This window comes from Eumetopias jubatus, unplaced genomic scaffold (genome assembly GCF_037043125.1).
Source record: "Eumetopias jubatus isolate StellerSeaLion01/CBP00866 unplaced genomic scaffold, mEumJub1_p1.0 scaffold_8, whole genome shotgun sequence".
Classification (NCBI taxonomy): domain Eukaryota; kingdom Metazoa; phylum Chordata; class Mammalia; order Carnivora; family Otariidae; genus Eumetopias; species Eumetopias jubatus.
In genome coordinates, this window is record NW_028274814.1 from 868,973 (window position 1) to 885,639 (window position 16,667).

Here is a 16,667-nt window from a genome sequence, read left to right on the forward strand (position 1 = left end):
AGAGAGAGAGAGAGCACAGATGAAACTAAAAAAATTTTAAATGCTTCAGGTTTTTTTGATGGCTAATTTCAGAATCACTTTGAAAGATGGTGCTTATGAAATAAGAAAATTAGGTAAATTTCTATTTTTAGATATGAAAAAATCTTTTGATAAAAAGAGACAGCAAAACTAAAGAAAAAAATTACTGACACAATATTGATTAATAACACTTTCAAGTGTGCTAAAATCATAATTGAATTGGTTGAGAGACTTTCAGTTCTTGGGCAATTAATTCACATTATATCTTAGATTTTCCACTATATTTATATTGGTTTTATCTATGAAGTTATGTTTATTGAAAATGTTTATAGTTTTTTCTTTTTAATTTTTTTAAATTTAAATTTTTAACAAGAAAAATATTTATGTGAGTTATTTGTCAATCTAGTACTATTCACTTGAAGAATACACAGATGTCTGCATGGATAGAGAGCAATCTACAAGTGGTTAAAACTATATGAGTCATTGGGCGCCTGGGTGGCTCAGTTGGTTAAGCAACTGCCTTTGGCTCGGGTCATGATCCCTGAGTCCCGGGATCGAGTCCCACATTGGGCTCCCTGCTCGGCGAGGAGCCTGCTTCTCCCTCTGGCCCTCACCCCTCTCATGTACTCTCTCTCTCATTCTTGCTCTCTCAAATAAATAAATAAATCTTAAAAAAAAACTATATGAGTCATCACTTATATCAAGGCCATCAAAACCACATTTTTGCCAGTAATTCCTACACCACTCAGAAAGAACACCTGTCTCAAATAGTTTTACTATGATATTGTTCCATATTCATTGAGGTAGTAAAAATGTTAAATGTTCTAAAACAATAAAAATACTGGTTTATATATTTGTGCTTTAGAAAATCTGAATTAAAATGGAAGTGAACTTTGGAAGCTTGCTGTACTACATAGATCTATTCTAGTACAGTTAGGGGAGATGACTGACAGAATTCTTATACTCACATTTAATTATTATTTTTATTTGTGAAATATAGAGAAGATAATAACATTTTAAAAAGGATAAAATCCTGAAAAATATATTTGTTGACCTAGAGTTGGCTTGTTTACCAGATATACTTTTAAGGCTGAATACCCTAAGTCAAGGCAAAGCTACACGTTTCAATGGCCTATGAAGATTGCTGCAGGGAAGGTAAGTTGGATGAAGAAATTTGACCTTGGCAATTATGAATTATTGGAGACTCTTGATTTGATGCATGTGCATGTATCTGTGGTAAAATAAAAATCTAAAACTATCTTTCACTAATGAAAAGACGGTGATTGAGTATTTTGCAGTCACAGTAATAGAATCTGATCAACATATCAGAGACCCTTACACTTAGAGACCTCTGTATTCAGCTATAACAAAGTGACCTAAGAGATACAATTAATGAATTTCCTCAGCAATCACCTGAAACACCAAGAAGCACAAAACTCAAATGCCCTCAAGGCAACATAAATTAGTGAGCCTGAGGAGGTAAGAGAGAATACCTGTCTAAAGGTCCAAATTTTATTCTCAGATCACCAGTATGTGACCCCTGCACTCTAATATGTCCCTTGTCTGGCAGAATTTTAGGCATCTCTTCTCAGTCATTATTCTGACTTTACTTATATAAGAAAATGCCATTTGTATACCTATTATGTGAATCAGGACCCTTAAAACATGTGATGCCAAAATGGAACCAATTGGTCTGAGCAATGATCTTGTTACTCAAAATTAGCTTTCTATAATAAGTATGATTTTCTAAATTGCAAATGAAATTTGCATCAAAATTCCTTGTCTCTTAAACAATGGCATTTAAATGAATTTTAATTCAAATTATTCATTGTTCATCCATTATCGAATAAGTGAGGTTAGTTTTGTTATAATTTGTCTTCAGAAGGTAAAAGATATTAAACATTAAATACAATGTAAGTGAATCCTATAATAAAACCTTGTGCCACTTCTTTCAAAGAATAACTCAAAGTATACTTACTGTCATTGAATCAATAATTAAAAGAACTTTTTGGGGCACCCCGGTGGCTCAGTTGGTTAAGCATCTGTCTTCAGCTCAAGTCATGATCCCAGGGTCCTGGGATGGAGCCCTGCATCAGGCTCCTTGCTCAGCGGGGAGCCTGCTTCTCCCTCTCCCTCTACTGCTCCCCCTACTTGTGCTCTCTCTCCCTCCCTCTCTCTCTGTCAAATAAAGAAATAAAATCTTTTAAAAAGTAAATAAATAATAAAAAGAAAAGAAAGGAACTTTTCATTTGGGCTCCCAATTTTTTTTAATAGGCTGCCACCAGAAAATGACTTATAGTCTAGAATCTGTATTGAAAGATTTCCTAATATGTATTTTACACAATTTAATCTTACCTCACTCTATCCTTTAAAAACATAGACATATCTGGGGGCTGTTGGGCTCCCTGTCCAGTGGGGAGTCTGCTTCCCCCTCTCCCTTTACCCTTACACCCTGACTCATGTGCTCTCTCTCTCTCAATCTCTCTCTCTCAAATAAATAAACAAAATCATAAATAAATAAAAAACATAGACATATCTGAAATCTGATTATAAACATGTCTTTCTCAGTTACCTATTTTCTTTCTGTATTTTATACTTTCATGGTTAAGTTAACATCAACTTTTAAATATGATCATAATTCCATTCAACATAAAGGCCTCAATTGTTTTTCTTGCCGTTCTTGAACTTTATTGACTTCACTTGATTAAAAGAATTTCCACTTTGAGTCTCTGTGTGTGTACATGTGCTTTCAGTATTTTATGGGGTTGCCTGGCTGGCTCAGTCAGTGGAGTACATAACTCTTGATCTCAGGGTTGTGAGTTCAAGCCCCAAGTTGGGTGTAGAGGTTACTTAAAAATCTTTTTAAAAAATCTTTAAAAAAAAAAGAAATTATTCATTTATAAGTATGTGTTTTGTGGTGGACTCCATGATGTACCACCAAGATTCCCCCTTCAGCTATAAAGGATATAATAATATTCAAGCCACTGGGAGAACTGCCAACACATAGCCCTCAGCTATCAGCCCCCTTTGGAGTTTGCCTCAGTTGCAGAAAGCCATCTTACCTAAGGTCACATCCCCATTCCTGTGACAGCCTAAATCCAATGGCTGATTGATATGGGGATAAAGTCCCAGTCTTCTCTTTCCAACTGCAGATAGCTCTGACAGTTCACCGCATCATCAGACCTTTTGCTAGAGTCAGCAGAAGTTCCATGGAGATTGCACTGCAGCTCAGCTTCTCCCTCTGCTCCATCCTGCTTCTATGGTTTCCTTTTTGCAGGTGTTAATCCTAAGAGTACCCCGTAATAAATGTACTACATGCCAATTTCTATCTCAGTATCTGCTTCCCTTGCAACTCATCCTGCAGAAAAGTAGAAGATGGTCTTACTACAGGTAAGTTCCATTAATAGTAGAATGTAAAGAATTTGAACTGATGATTGAAGTCTACTTCTTAAATGATGTTTTGGCAATGCAAGGATAATAAGAGATATAATTTAAAAGGGTGATGAGAGAATTTCCTGTTTTTATATATTTATTTGAGAGGGACTTAACATTTCATGAAGCATACACACAAAGGAACACGTTCTTTAAGAAATACCTAAAAATACTGGGGAAAAAATTTAAACATCTTCTTACATGACAGTCAAACAAGAAAGTAAAGAGAACTTTCAGAGAGTAAAAACAATGAAAATATTAAGACTTCAGAGAAGTAGTAAAGTCAAAGCCAACAGCCATTCTGGGGCATCTACCAACCCCTGACGGCTCCTAGACTTTTTAATTTTAATCAGTTTGAAGTGGGGAAAGGAAACAAAATGTAGGACCTACTCAAGGTGGGAGATTTGATCAAAATTACCACATAAAGCTGGGACCACCAAAAAAGACTCTCATAATCCAAATGGAGCCCCAAAAAGAGAACAGCCAGACAGATTCTCCCCATAGAGATAACCTTGGCTTTCATGCGTGGGGGAGGAGGGGCAATGCCTACTCTTACTATTTTCCAATCAAATTCACTCTCATACAGGTTTGAGGCCAGATTTTACACCACACCTGTAGCTCCTAGAACTCAAGCTAAGAATTTAATATAAAAGTTATTTGTACAGTACCTGGCTGATGCCACCCTAAATCTTTTAAACAACTTAGCTCAGTCCATAAAGTCTTATAAATAAAATTGAGATGATTGAAATAAAAAAATTAATTAAAAAACTCATTAAAATACTATGAAAAAGAATCAGTAGAAACAGCAGATAGAACTATTTAAGAAATCCTACAGATCCTTTAATGATCAGATATTAAATATAAACTAAATATGCTTAATACATTTAAAAAGTAATATTGAAGGTGTGGCCAAATACTGAAGAAAAATCAAAAAGGATAAGATAGGTCTGGAAGTCTACAAATGAGATAGAAATTTTAGAAAATATATAATCCTTAAAAATTGGAAACCCAGTAGATTGCTTAAAAAGCAAGTCAGAGAACATTTAATGAATTAAAAGATTCAAATGAGGGGTTCCTGGGTAGCTCAGTCGGTTAAGCTTCGGACTCTTGGTTTTAGTTCAGGTCATGATCTCAAGATTGTGAGATCAAGCTGCCATCGGGGCTCAGCGTTGGGCATGGAGCCTGCTTGAGATTCTCTCTCCCTCTCTCTGTCCCTCCCCCACTCACACACTCTCTCAAATAAATAAATAATTTTTTAAAAAAAGATTCAAATGAATAAACCAAAAGATAAGACAAATAATTTTACAATTAAGGAAAATTTTTGAAGAGAATAACATTTTTCAGACAAATACTGAGAGATTTTCTAAAACACAGACTTTCATTAAAGGAAATTCTAAAGGCTGACAAGAAAGACAGACAAGGCAACATGTCTAGAAATCTAGTCAAACAATGGTTGTATAAACAACAATAAAAATGGTAATAATAATATATTTTATAGAATTTAATAAAACAAGGTAGAGTTTAAAATATTGCATTAAAATATATAAAGTGGAGGGTGCCTGGGTGGCTCAGTTGGTTAAGCGTCTGCCTTTGGCCCAGGTCATGATCCCAGAGTCCTAGGATCAAGCCCCACATCTGGGTCCCTGCTCATTGGGGAGCCTGCTTCTCCCTCTCCCTCTGCTGCTCCCCCTGCTTGTGCTCTTTCTCTCTACCTCTGTCAAATAAATAAATAAAATCTTTAAAATTAAATGTACAAATAAAGTATATAAAGGGAAAGAAATTGATCACAATTTTAGCATGATAAGATCTTGAATTTTCAGAGGATAAAGATACTGATTAGTATTAGACATTATTAAGCTATGTTTAATTTTATTATGCTTTACTTTTTCAGGTAACAAAATATAAAAATAGAGAGTGAAAAATAGAATGACAAAAAACAAGTAATTTTAAACAGGAGAAGAAAAGTGAAACCTAAAAACAGAGACAAATAGAAATAAAAAATAATATGGTATAAATATTCAAATAATAATAGTAAATAATCTCCATTTAAATAATAATCTCCATTTAAAATACAAAAATTATTTCATTATAAAAAACTGAGTTTCAAAATGTTGAAATTACATAAAAAGATACAACAGGTAAATAGTATTCTCTCCAAAAAGTTTGTTGGTGAAGCATATTACCAGACTTAAAGCAACAACCATAACTAAAGACAAATATATAGTCTCTAGATAACAGTGAAAAATTCAGTAGACCAGGAAAATGATATTAAACTAAACTTTAAAATAGATACAGCAAAAATTGACAAAATTATATGGGAAATCCCATCATAGTGGAATGTTTTAATACTCTCAGAATATTAAATTTAGTAGATGTTAGAAAATTTGAGCAACACAATTTAGAAACTTAATCTAATAGACAGTTATAGGATAATATATGGAATGGTTAAAGGATGTTTTTCAAAATTCTTGAAAATTTATGCCATTAGGCAAATATAAAAAATTTCAAAGAATCATGTATCAGGAAGAACACATTCTCTGATTCTAACACAAGTTAGAAAAACAACTTTCAAATTCCATAAATTGGAAATGTGTAAAATGTACTTTTGAATAGCTCATAGATAAAAATATATATGGAATAGAAATTTAACATTCTGAACTAAATGGTACAAATATGAAATTTAAATACTTGTGGGATCCTGCTAAGAGTGAATGGTGAGGGGCACCTGGGTGGCTCAGTGGTTAAGCATCTGGGATAGAGCCCCGCATCAGGCTCCCTGCTCAGTGGGAAGCCTGCTTCTCCCTCTCCCACTCCCCCTGCTTGTGCTCTCTCTCTTGCTGTGTCTCTGTCAAATAAATAAATAAAATCTTTAAAAAAATAAAAATTATAAAAAAAGAGTTAATGGTGATTTTAAAAGCTAAAATTCTTGTACTAAAAAAAGAAGATAAGATAACATTAACATATAAAACATTTTCATTAAAACGTTAGGAAAGGAAAACAGAATAAATGTACCACAAAAAGCAAGCGGAAGTAAGAAAATAATAAACCAAGAGCAGAAGCTAATAAAATAGAAAGAAAATTAGTTCTTCAAAAAGAACAATAACCTTGAAAACCCCTGACAAGACAGATTAAGGAAAAAAGATACAAACAATAATTGAGAACTAAGAAGAGGACATTTTCAGTCAGGCAGGAGAGACAATCTCTAAGAGAGTATTAGGAATATCTTGATGCAAATACATTTAAAATCTTAGGTTAAATGGACAAATCCCTACAAAAATATAAATTACTCAAACTACCTCAAATTAAGTAGGAAACCTCACCTGTTACTTCCATTTTGAAAAAATGGATCCACACTTTAAAATATCCTTACAAAGAAATCAGTAGGATCAGTTGTTTTTACAGATGTATTCCATTACGCATTCATGAAAAAAAAAATTCTTTCAGGGAAAGGAAAAAGAAAAGAAAGAAAGAGAGCCCTCCCTATTTGTTGAAGTCAATATAATTTTGTTACCAAATCTAGACAAAAAACATGAGATAAAAAATCATTACAGGCCAATTTCATTCAAGAACATAAATGCAGAAATCTAAGTAAAATATAAGAAAACAAATGTAAGATATATATTAAGACCACATGACCTCATTGAGTTTACCTCAAGAACACAAGAGTGGTTCAACTTAAGGACCCTATTAGTTAAATGCACTATCAAAATAAAGTAGAAAAATAGGATTACCTCAATAGAAGCAAAATAAATTTTGAGTAAAATTTAATACATATTCACAATAAAACAAAACACTAAATTACAAGTAGAAGGAATCTTCCTTGTCTGAAAACATTCTCTTCAAAATCAGAAGCAAAACTAAAATGCCCACTATTACCATTTCTATTCAGCATTATCCTGGATATCTTAGCTTTCAATATAGGTTATAATAATAATAATAATAGAGAGGTGGAGCAAGATGGCGGAGGAGTAGGAGACCTGGATTTCGTCTGGTCTCAGGAATTCAGCTGAATGGGGATCAAACCATTCTGAACACCTACAAACTCAACAGGAGATCAAAGAAGAGAGTAGCAATAACTCTGAACAGAGAAGCGACCACTTATTGGAAGGTAGGACATGCGGAGAGGTGAATCTGAGGCGATATTCGGGAGGATAGATGGCGGGGGAGGGGGCATCCATCCTCCACTTCTGGCAAGTGATAGAGTCGTGGAGCAAAAAATTGGAACTTTTAGAAGTCAGCTCTGCTGAGGGATGTTGCTCCAGTGGCTAAGCGGGGGGTGGAACCCGCGCAGGACAGTGTGGTCTCAGGACCCTCAGGGTCACAGAAAGACCAGGGGTGTCTGAGTACGGCAGAGCCCCCAGGTATCGGAGCGGGGAAGCCGGCTGCAGAGATGGAGCCGAGGTGCAGGCTCTCAGCTCCGGGTGGCCATAAACTGTGATCCGTGGCCCAGTCGGGCCACTGCTCCTCCAGCAGGGACACAACAAGCAGCAGAGCCGGGGAGACTCCCCTTCCTCCCCCGGGAGGAGCTCCGCGGGAGTGCACCGCAAGGATCTGCTGGGTTTGGAGACTCCACATGGGGTCGGGTGCCAGAGATAGAAACGCTCAGTCACAGTTCGGGTGAGCACGGAGTGCAGCCGGAGACCAGGGAGACGGGAGTGATTCACTGCTCTTCTCTGGGGGCACACTGAGGAGCAGAGCCCCAAGTTCTCAGTTCCTCTGGGTGGAGATTGGGAGGCCACCATTTTCACTCTCATTCTCCAAAGCTGTACCGACAGCTTGCAGGGAACAAGAGCCCCAGAGAGCAAAACCGAGCAGATTGCTTAGACCAGACTCAAAGGGCAGGGCAATTCCGCCTCCGGCAAAGATATTTGGGAACCATGGCAACAGGCCCCTCCCCCAGAAGATCAGCAGGAACAGCCAGCCAAGACCAAGTTTACCGATCAAGGAGAATGGGAGAACTCCAGCGCTAGGGCAATACTGTACATAGAATTCATGGCATTTTTTTTTACCATGATTCATTAGTTTTTCAAAGTTAATTTTTTTAACTGTTTTTTTTAAATTTTTTTTCCCTTTTTCAACCAACATCTTATCATTCCCTTTTTAAAAAAAATTTTATTTTTCATTTTTAGAGTCACATTCTATCCCTTCATAGTAGTTACCCTTATTTTTGGCATATATATATAAATTGTTCTCTCTTAAAAATTTTGAGATACAGTTTCTTCTAACAGATCAAAATATAACTTAAATCTCTAGTGTATGGCTTTGTTCTAGTCTCCTGCCTAATCACATTCTCTCCCTTTTTTTTTTAAATCTTCTTCTTTCTTTTTTCAAACAACTTATTATCCTTTTGAAAATCTTTTATAATTTTCATCTTTACAGTCATCTTCCATCCCTTCATTGTATCAAGTCTTATTTTGTACATATATAAGTCTTTCTTTCTTTACAATTTTAGGAGGCACTATCTTCTAAAAGACCAAAATACACCCAAAATCTAGTGTGTGGCACTGATCTATGCACTAGCCTGGTCATATTTGATCATATTCTGTTTTTTTTATTTTGTTCTGTTTTTGTTTGTTTTTATCTTTTTCTTTTTCTTTTTTTCTTTCTTTTTCCTTTCCCCCTGGTTTCAGGTCTTTTCTGATTTGTTTAGAGTATGTTTTCTGGGGACGTTGTTAACCTGTCAGCATTTTGTTCTCTCATTCATCTATTCTCCTCTGGACAAAATGACAAGACGAAAGAAATCACCTCAGCAAAAGAACAAGAGGTAGTATCCTCTGCCAGGGACCTACTCAATACGGACATTAGTACGATGTCGACCTAGTGTTCAGAATCATGATTTTAAAGATACTAGCTGGGCTTGAAAAAAGCATGGAAGTTATTAGAGATACGCTTCCTGGAGAAATAAAAGAACTAAAATCTAACCAAATCGAAATCAAAAAGTCTATTAATGAGGTGCAATAAAATATGGGGGCCTAACTCCTAGGATAAATGAGGCAGAAGAGAGAATTAGCGATATAGAAGACCAAATGATGGAAAATAAAGAAGCTGAGAAAAAGAGAGATAAAAAACTACTGGATCAGGGGGGCAGAATTCGAGAGATAAGTGATACGATAAGACGAAACAACATTAGAATAATTGGGATCCCAGAAGAAGAAGAAAGAGAGAGAGGGGCAGAAGGTATATTGGAGCAAATTATAGCAGAGAACTTCCCCAATGTGAGGAAGGAAACAGGCATCAAAATCCAGGAGGCACAGAGAACCCCTCTCAAAATCAATAAAAATAGGTCAACACCCCGACATCTAATAGTAAAACTTACGAGTCTCAGAGACAAAGAGAAAATCCTGAAAGCAGTTTGGGAGAAGAGATATGTAAACTATAATGGTAGAAATATTAGATTGGCAACAGACCTATACACCTTTCTGGCAGGCCAGAAAGGACTGGCATGATATCTTCAGAGCACTAAACGAGAAAAATATGCAGCCAAGAATACTATATCCAGCTAGGCTGTCATTGAAAATAGAAGGAGAGATAAAAAGCTTCCAGAACAAACAAAAACTAAAGGAATTTGCAAACATGAAGCCAGCCCTACAAGAAATATTGAAAGGGGTCCTCTAAGCAAAGAGAGAGCCTAAAAGCAGCATAGACCAGAAAGGAACACAAACAATAGAGAGTAACAATCACCTTACAGGCAATACAATGGCACTAAATTCCTATGTTTCAATAGTTACCCTGAATGTAAATCGGCTAAGTGCACCAATGAAAAGACACAGGCTATCAGATTGGATTAAAAAACAAGACCCATCGATATGCTGTCTGCAAGAGACTCATTTTAGACCCAAAGACATCCCCACATTGAAAGTGAAGGGGTGGAAAACCATTTACCATGCTAATGGCCACCAAAAGATATCTGGGGTGGCAATCCTTTAATCAGACAAATTAGATTTTAAAGCAAAGACTGTAATAAGAGATGAGGAAGGACACTATATCCTACTTAAAGGGTCTATCCACGAAGAAGATCTAAGAATTTGTAAATATCTATGCCCCTAACATGGGGGGAGCAATAATATGAGGCAATTAATAACAAAAGCAAAGAAACACATTGACAACAATACAATGATAGTGGGGGACTTTAACACCCTCCTGACTGAAATGGACAGATCATCTAAGCAAAAGATCAACAAGGAAATAAAGACTTTAAATGACACACTGGACCAAATGGACTTCACAGATATATTCAGAACATTCCATCCCAACGCAAGAGAATACACATTCTTCTCGAGTGCCCATGGAACATTCTCCAGAATAGATCACATCCTAGGTCACAAATCAGGTCTCAACTGCTACCAAAAGATTGGGATTATTCCCTGCATATTTTCAGACCACAATGCTTTGAAACTAGAGCTCAATCACAAGAGGAAACTTGGAAAGAACTCAAATACATGGAGGCTAAAGAGCATCCTACTAAGGAATGAATGGGTCAACCAGGAAATTAAAGAAGAATTTAAAAAATTCATGGAAACCAATGAAAATGAAAACACAACTGTTCAAAATCTTTGGGATACAGCAGAGGCAGTCCTAAGAGGAAAGTATATAGCAATAGAAGCCTTTCTCAAGAAACAAGAGAGGTCTCAAATACACAATTTAACCCTACACCTAAAGGAGCCAGAGAAAAAATAGCAAATAAAGCCTAAACCCATCAGGAGAAGAGAAATAATAAAGATCAGAGCAGAAGTCAATGAAATAGAAACCAAAAGAACAGTAGAACAGATCAACGAAACTAGGAGCTGGTTCTTTGAAAGAATTAACAAGATTGATAAACCCCTGGCCAGACTTATCAAAAAGAAAAGAGAAAGGACCTAAATCAACAAAATCATGAATGAAAGAGGAGAGATCACAACCAACACCAAAGAAATACAAACAATTATAAGAAGCTATTATGAGCAACCCTATGCCAGCAAATTAGATAACCTGGAAGTGGATGCATTCCGAGCAATGTATCCACTACCAAAATTGAACCAGGAAGAAATAGAAAACCTGAAGAGACCTATAGCCACTAAGGAAATTGAAGCAGTCATCAAAAATCTCCCAACAAACAAAAGGCCAGGGCCAGATGGCTTCCCAGGGGAATTCTACCAAACATTTCAGGAAGAATTAATACCTATTCTCCTGAAACTGTTCCAAAAAATAGAAATGGAAGGAATACTTCCAAACACATTTTATGAGGCCACCATTACTTTGGTCCCCAAACCAGACAAAGACCCATTCAAAAAGAAGAATTACAGACCAATATCCTTGATGAACATGAATGCAAAAATTCTCACCAAATTACTAGCCAATAGGATCCCACAGTACATTAAAAGGATTATTCACCATGACCAAGTAGGATTTATCCCTGGGCTGCAAGGTTGGTTCAACATCCACAAATCAATCAATGTGATACAATATATTCACAAAAAAAGGACAAGAATCATATGATCCTCTCAATAGATGCAGAAAAAGCATTTAACAAAATACAGCAACCTTTCTTGATCAAAATACTTCAGAGTATAGGGATAGAGGGTACATACCTCAATACCATAAAAGCCATCTATGAAAAACCTACAGCAAATATCATTCTCAATGGGGAAAAGCTAAGAGCTTTCCCCCTAAGGTCAGGAACGTGGCAGGGATGTCCACTATCACCTCTGCTATTCAACATAGTATTAGAAGTCCTAGCCACAGCAATCAGAAAACAGAAAGAAATCAAAGGCATCCATATTGGCAAAGAGGAAGTCAAACTCTCACTCTTCGCAGAGGATATGATACTTTATGTGGAAAACCCAGAACACTCCACCCCAAAACTGCTAGAACTCATACAGGAATTCAGTAAAGTGGCAGCATATAAAATCAATGCACAGAAATCAGTGGCATTCCTACACACCAACAACAAGACAAAAGAGAGACAAATTAAGGAGTCGATCCCATTTACAACTGCACCTAAAACCATAAGATACCTAGGAATAAATTTAACCAAAGAGGCAAAGGATCTGTACTCAGAAAAGTATAAAATACTCATGAAAGAAATTGAGGAAGACACAAAGAAATGGAAAAATTTTCCATGCTCATGGATTAGAAGAACAAACATTGTGAAGATGTCAATGCTACCTAGAGCAATCTACACATTCAATGCAATCCCCTCAAAATACCCTCCACTTTTTTCAAAGAAATGGAACAAATAATCCTAAAATTTGTATGGAACCAGAAGAGACCCCGAATAGCCACAGGAATGTTGAAAAAGAAAAGCAAAGCTGGCGGCATCACAATTCCAGACTTCCAGCTCTATTACAAAGCTGTCATCATCAAGACAGTATGGTTCTGGCACAAAAACAGACACATAGATCAATGCAACAGAATCGAGAGCCCAGAAATGGACCCTCAACTCTATGGTCAACTGATCTTCGACAAAGCGGGAAAGAATGTCCAGTGGAAAAAGGACAGTCTCTTCAACAAATCGTGTGGGGAAAATTGGACAGCCACATGCAGAAGAATGAAACTGGACCATTTCCTTACACCACACACAGAAATAGACTCCAAATGGTTGAAAGATCCTAAACGTGAGACAGGAGTCCATCAAAATCCTAGAGGAGAACACAGGCAGCAACCTCTTCGACCTCAGCCACAGCAACTTCTTCCTAGAAACATCGCCAAAGGCAAGGGAAGCAAGGGCAAAAATGAACTATTGGGGTTTCATCAAGATAAAAAGCTTTTGCACAGCAAAAGAAACAGTCCACAAAACCAAAAGACAACCGACAGAATGGGAGAAAATATTTGCAAATGACATACCAGATAGAGAGCTAGTATCCAAAATCTATAAAGAACTCATCAAACTCAACACCCAAAGAACAAATAATCCAATCAAGAAATGGGCAGAAGACATGAACAGACATTTTTCCAAAGAAGACATCCAAATGGCCAACAGACACATGAAAAAGTGCTCAACATCACTCGGCATCAGAGAAATCCAAATCAAAACCTCAATGAGATACCACCTCACACAAGTCAGAATGGCTAAAATTAACAAGTCAGGAAATGACAGATGTTGGCAGGGATGCGGAGAAAGGGGAACCCTCCTACACTGTTGGTGGGAATGCAAGCTGGTGCAACCACTCTGGAAAACAGTGTGGAGGTTCCTCAAACAGTTGAAAATAGAGCTACCATATGATCCAGCAATTGCACTACTGGGTATTTACCTCAAAGATATAAATGTAGGTATCCGAAGGGGTACGTGCACCCCAATGTTTATAGCAGCAATGTCCACAATAGCCAAACTGTGGAAAGAGCCAATATGTTCATCGACAGATGAATGGATAAAGAAGAGGTGGTATATATACACAATGGAATATTATGCAGCCATCAAAAGGAATGAGATCTTGCCATTTGTAACGACGTGGATGGAACTGGAGGGTGTTATGCTGAGTGAAATAAGTCAATCAGAGAAAGACATGTATCATATGACCTCACTGATATGAGGAATTCTTAATCTCAGGAAACAAACTGAGGATTGCTTGAGTAGTGAGGGTGTGGGAGGGATGGGATGGCTGGGTGATAGACATTGGGGAGGGTATGTGCTATGGTGAGCGCTGTGAATTGTGCAAGACTGTTGAATCACAGATCTGTACTTCTGGAACAAATAATGCAATATATGTTAAGAAAAAAAAAAGGAGAAAATAGCAGGAGGGGAAGAATGAAAGGGAGTAAGTCAGAGGGGGAGACGAACCATGAGAGACGATGGACTCTGAAAAACAAACTGAGGGTTCTAGAGGGGAGGGGGGTGGGGGGATGGGTTAGCCTGGTGATGGGTACCGGGGAGGGCACGTTCTGCGTGGAGCACTGTGTGTTATGCACAAACAATGAATCATGGAACACTACATCAAAAACTAATGATGATTAACATAACAATAAAAAATAATAATAATATAATAATACCTTAATATATAAGGATTGCAAAGGAAGGAACAAACATTCCTTATTTGTAGATGATATGATTGCCTATATGAAAATCTCCAAAGAACCTACAGATAAATTAGGTAAATTAATAAGATACCTTAGGAAGCGTTTTGGATATAGAAATAATTACCAAAGTTAGTTGCATTTTTATGCACTTAACAGAAAATACAGGTAGTTGAAAATACCATTAGTCATGGATAAAGAAGTTATGGTGCGTATATATATATATATATATATATATATATATATATATATATATATATATGTATATATACACAATGGCATATTACACAGCCATCAAAAAAATAAAATCTTGCAAATTGCAATGACGTGGATGGAACTAGAGGGTATCATGCTTAGTGAAATAAGTCAATCAGAAAAAGACAATTATCATATGATCTCACTGATATGTGGAATTTAAGAAACAAGGCAGATGATCATAGGGGGAGAGAGGAAATAATGAAACAAGATGAAACCAGAGAGGGAGACAAACCATAAGAGACTCTTAATCATAGGAAACAAACCTAGGGTTGCTGGAGGGGATGGGGGTGGAGGGATGGGGTAACTGGGGGATGAACACTGGGGAGGGTATGTGTTGTAATGAGCACTGGATATTATATAAGACTGATGAATCACAGACCTGTACCCCTGAAACAAATAATACATTATATGTTAATTAAAAAAAAGACCAAAAAAAAAATAATACCATTAGTCTTCTTTATAGCAACAAAAAAGAAAGAAAAAGTTACCTAGTATGGCTCCAAAATGCTTTGATACTCCTTTCATTACATGAGAGATCCTGTTACTGTTTCTGTCAATGCAGTATAGCAGAAATGATGCTATGTGTCTTCTAAGACTAGGTGTAAGTACAAACTTTTGTAAGCTACAAAAATTTGTGTAGCTTTTACCTTGTTCTCTTACAACAACTGCTCTTACCAAAAAAAAAAAACAAAAAAGAACACCTGCTCCTCCTACATTTGCTTATGGCACAATCTCTTTGGAACAAAGCCAACACACTATAAGAAGATCAATTTGCATTGAGAGACCAAATAGAGAGTTCATAAAGCCTCTATTTTGTAGCTCCAGTTGAACATCTAGCCAACTGTTAGGATGATCTGACAGCCATGTAAGTAAACCATCTCTTTTGTTTGTTTAGACAATGAATTTCTTTGCTGTTGTTGTTTTGTGGTTGTTCATTTGTTTAACCTAGTTTGAAATGGGTGATAGAATATATATAGCTTTAGGCATTGTTGGATCCAGGTCCTCAAAAGATGTTGTCAGGGCCCTGGCTATCTTGCCATGTCTGGATTCTGCTTCTCACTGTACGCTTGTGTTACTCTCAGATAAGCTCTTCCCAGGTGGTGAGAAAGAAAGCTGTTAGCATCCCCACTCTTTTTCCTAATGACTCATGATATATCCAATAAATCTTAAAATAGGCAGTAAAAGGTGGGTAGATTTGTTTCTATTCAAGAGTCTTTTACATGTTTAATAAACATCAAACAATCCACAATTCTGCATATTTGAGCTTTCAAAAGACACTAGCCCCACCCCAGTCACAATTTGATGATCTGATTAACGTTGTATGAGAGAACCCAAATAAGAACCAGTCCCTAGTTGAACCCTCCCAATCCACAGAACTATAATAATAACAAATTGTTGTTTTAAGCCACTAGCTTTGGTGTACTTTATCATACAGAAACTGTAATAAAATACCTATCAATAAATATAATAAAAATTGTGTAAGATCTTTATGGAGAAATTTCAAACTTCTATTTAAAAAACACTAAAGAAGACCTCAGTAAAAGGAGATAGATGCAGTGATTTTTGGGTGGGAAACCTTACTATAATAAAGATGCCACTTCTATACAAATTGTTTCTTAGATTGAATAAGAGTCCAAAAGGCAATTTCTATGTATATGTATAGATGATAGATAGATAGATGATAGAGAGATGATATAGATAGATGATAGATAGATAGATTCTAAAATGCATAAAAAAGAAAAGGCCAAAAAGAGCAAAGACAACTGAAAAAAAAGGGGGGGGACAAAGGAGACAAAGGAGGAGGAGGAGGAAGAAGAAGGAGGAGAGATGGGAGAAGGAGAAGGAAGAGAGGGAGGAAGGAGGTGGGGAGGGAGGGAACGAGAGGAGGAAAAATTTGAGATGCCATGCATGCCAGGTATCAAGAAGTAGAATTAAGCTATAATAGTTAATATAATATTAGTGTAGGGGTA